Source organism: Glandiceps talaboti, chromosome 5 (genome assembly GCF_964340395.1).
Source record: "Glandiceps talaboti chromosome 5, keGlaTala1.1, whole genome shotgun sequence".
In the NCBI taxonomy this organism is placed as follows: Eukaryota; Metazoa; Hemichordata; class Enteropneusta; family Spengelidae; genus Glandiceps; species Glandiceps talaboti.
This window is the reverse complement of record NC_135553.1, coordinates 8,511,137-8,515,603: the sequence shown is the minus strand read 5'-3', so window position 1 is coordinate 8,515,603 and position 4,467 is coordinate 8,511,137.

The following is a 4,467-nucleotide window of genomic DNA, read 5'->3' as shown; positions in this document are numbered from 1 at the left end:
GATTTATCAATGTTTTATTAGATTCAGTCCTATCAAGTAACCAATAACGCTTTTGATTCGGTTAAGAACAATGTTGAAATTCAAATATAGCCTTACGACATTTCTACATAATGACTACTTTGTTTTGCTTCCCTGTAGGATTAGCTACTAAGAAGAGATTTTCAGTAAAACAAAACAAAAATCAATCATCGTTTAAAAGCAATTTTCAACATATCAAAATGGGTAATATGACATTTGTAGTTTGCAACGATTGCCAACTGATTGATAGCTGTAGCAGCAGCTGCGAAAACATACCGCTAAAAACACCACTAAAACAGCAAACTCTCAAGCAAAGCATTAGCATGAATACGCAGTGCCCCAGTGTAATGGGGGCAGTAGTCTAGATCGCTATTTTCTGTTCACCTTATTGAAATTCAGTAGTATAGGCATGAAATAAAACAATTAACACAGCGATTTTAACATTTTATTCCTAGGTGGTGTACGGACATTTAAAAGCATTTCTCAATTTGTATAACTGTTATCAGGACCTCTTTACAGCCAATTATTTATATCAAAACCACATATGGTTAGTCTACATATTCACAACCTAATAAACCACGTTTTATTAATTGCTAGCGGGAGATTCAGGAGCTTAGAGGTAAAATTTGTGAAAAGAACTGAATTAATGTACATTTCTTGGCATTTTGCCCAGCTTCGTTCGGTGGCACTATCGCAATGTATCGTTGAAATACTACGCGATTCTATGATAATATTGTTAAATTGATGTCCTCATTTCCGCTAACGTTCTTAATATCCGCCTACACTTACTTTAGCAAATTTAATAATGTCAAATGTAAGGTGATGAGATGACCATTTCGTTATGTCTTCCTTAAGCATGGATTCTATTGGATATTTTTTTTTCATATAAGTTGTAATACCCTTTTGTTGTGTGTAATGAATTATCAGTACTCTGTTGATGCCATAGTTTTATATTTTTGTTGAGGACATTGTATTTATTCCTGCACACAATATAAGCCAATACGTACTTACAAAAAAAGAGTCTTGATATAATTTGATAATGGTTTAAAAGTGAGAAAATCCCCTAAACAGACAACAAAGTGTCGAATTAAGAAGTTAGCTGTGACAATATATAAAAATCCAATGAAACAACAGTACATAAGTGTATATATGTTAGTGACTTTAACTAAATTGTGAAGGAATCGAAGCAAATGACCTGACAGGGTATCTAAAGATCTTTATGTTGTAATCAGTGCAAAACTGCCAAAAGACGCTCTATAAAGGACTTAAGCTTGTCCCGGTTGAAAGACTCGAACTTGTGATACTTTAGGTTCGTTACTGTGCTAGCCCCACCAAACAAAATGTTTGAATTATTTGGAAAGTACATGCTATCAATTGTCGGTTGACAGAATTGAGGCCCCTTGGAAACATTTAACCACTGTGTTGTTAGTTGAAATAATTTAATTCTTTTCTAAAAATATCTCAATTCTTTTCTCAAATTTCATTCTTTTACTTCGCCTTGTTGTCAGATGTGTTAACCTGTAGTTTCTTCAATATGTAGAATTGGTTCTTTTTTGTCAACATTTAAACTGTCATAAAAATTGATAGGGCGAGCTGATCACTTTCATAGTAGGTGTAGGCCACTGATATAGTGTTGTTAGTGTTTACTTGTATTAGATAATTTAGAATTCAAGCGGTGTAGCAATGCAATGTATTTGGCACTACGCCGCCGCCACGAATAGTTCAAAGAATAATCCCAGAGTGAAATGTCATCGCCGTGATGTAAATGTGACTGCCATCCTCAATCATTGACGTCAGCAATTTTTAGCGCATTCTACATAATCCCTACACAATGAAAATCTAATGTGAACTTTCCCTGCCATTCCAGAAATGACATCGCCATTAGCTAATTACAGAATCACACTGCAGTTTCCCTTTAAAAATCGTTTCATCGACTTTTGTTAGTAGATTATCAGGATCAAGTAAGTTTAGCCAATCTATATTCGCTTCCTTTCTAACACAGTCTTTTTAACTTTGATTAGTAAGTGATCCAAAGTAATGAAAAAAAGTGAAGATCGTATTCTTGTCCTTTCGGCAACTTACATGTTCACCATCGAAGCTGTGATTACTGTGAAAATAACCTTCCTTTTCTTCAGATGCAATCAGAAATAAATATTGCCTATGGTAACATATGGTAGCCTATCAATTTAACAGGAACTGTTGTACGAAAAGTAAAGGGTGGCATAGTTAACGTGCTCATGTAACTAAATTTACATGCCTTGGTTTCGTTAAACTTCAAATTTCGCCACAGGACGACTCAGATTTGGAATTTCTAGACTCCTTTACCAGAGAGAGTATTCTAATCCAGTGTTAACAAACTGGAGAATGTACATCATTCCAGACTCCTTATGAAATAAATATATCTTTACAAGTACCGTGCTATTATAATTATGGTCTTGCATTTTACCTTAAATGTGTAGTAATGACCAGGATGGACATATCTGTTCCTATGTTTCCCATGACATGACCGCTTCTATATTTCTTGAATCTGACCAATATTTTAAAAAATACCCCCAATGGCGTTGTATCACAAGTACAGTTTTAAAAATGTTTAATCCATCCATATGCTAGTCCATGCTAACAATAGGTGTTCATTTGCTGAATGACTATCCAGTTGCCTATCCAACCATGTTGCTATCTTTACGATATATGCTATCATTTGGCTGTTGTTATGGGTATGGACATGTTGTTAGATATATTTGCATATATTTGTGTATGTTTTTGTTCACTTATGTATGAATTCCTGTTATTATCTTTGCAATATATGTGATTATTTGGCTGTTGCTATGGGCGTCGTCTTGTTGCTAGGCAAATTTGCATACATTTTTTGAATGTCTATTCAATTGTCTAAGAATCCCTGTTGTTCTCTTTGTGAAATACACCACCGTTTGGCTGTTGCTGTGGACGTGATCATGGTTGCTATGGTATTTGCATGCATTTTTTGAATGTTTACTCACTTGCCTACCAGATGGTGCTGTTATTTGACCAAAATATACTGCCATTTGGTTGTTGCTAAGGGCGTGGTCATGGTTGCTAGATCCGATTTTGTCAAAATGTTTTGAAGAAAATCTGCAGAATAACACTTTCAGAAACATCTCACGAAGTTTCAGACTCATTGACCAAGTACTTTTTGAGATGTAAGTTTTTGTCCAAAAATGAACATATTTACACCTAATTTGCATACCACTCATGGAAGCATTGTATGTTTAATATTTCTTCGTCCATACATCCCAAAATGCATTCCCATTAAATTTCAGCCCAATCTGCTCAGTAGTTTTGGAATTATAGATTTTTAACCTAAAAGACACATTTTAGCCCTAATTTGCATATCATTGATGGAATCATCATATCATGAACAAATCTTACTTTACACCCCCTTAAGAATGTTCTCACCAAATTTCGCACCAATCTGCCCAGTAATTTCTGAGTTTAAGTTTTTTGACGAAAATCACATTTTTGACCCAAATCACACACCTGTGATGCTATCATTTTGATTTGAACAATTTCCCAACTAGACACCCAAGGTAATGGACCCATCTAATATCATAGCAATTGGTTCAGCGGTTTTTGACTTTAAGTTGTTCACACACACACACACACACACACACACACACACACACACACACACACACACACACACACACACACACACACATGCAGACAGACAGACAGACAGACAGACAGACAGACAGACAGACAGACGCCGGGCGATCCCTACAGCACTACTGACCTCAGTTCAGTTGTGCTAAAAAAAATGGGCGGGTCAGAAAAGAATGCAACTCCACTGGTAGTAAAACAGCGACATCAGAAGATCATAACTAGACTAATATTATCTGAGAAATATAACACACACGCACATTTTTGTGTTAATGACATGGTACTTAAAAGAGTAACGGTTGAGAAACATACAATTAACAAGGGCCACCCTTACGATTTAGTGGTATTTTCCTAAAACCGACGTGATCAATAAAAGGTATACATGATTATTTTCTTGCACTCGTCTCATGTTAGTGGTTATTTTACCTTGAGAAGTCAACCTTAAGGTCGAGATCGGTGATGCCGCCAGCACTTATTGGCAAAGGTAATGACCAATGCGAATATAAACCTACTATTAAATTGCTTCAACCAAACTACATGCTAATAGATGGATTCTAACGATACAATATATGCGCTTAGGGACCTTTTTATGTTCAAGCGAATTTTGCTGTCGTAAAAAGCATGGATTTTCGTACAGGTGGACAGAATAACCATCATGCTAGAAACAAATTTTATGTCGTTGTTCTTATGAACAGATCATAAATTTAAGATATCTAGGACGTACTTTATGGATCTGAAAAATTACATGTAACTCCATTCAAAAATTGACACTTATGTGTATTGGTTAACACTAATTTAAAAGTGTTTTATGGA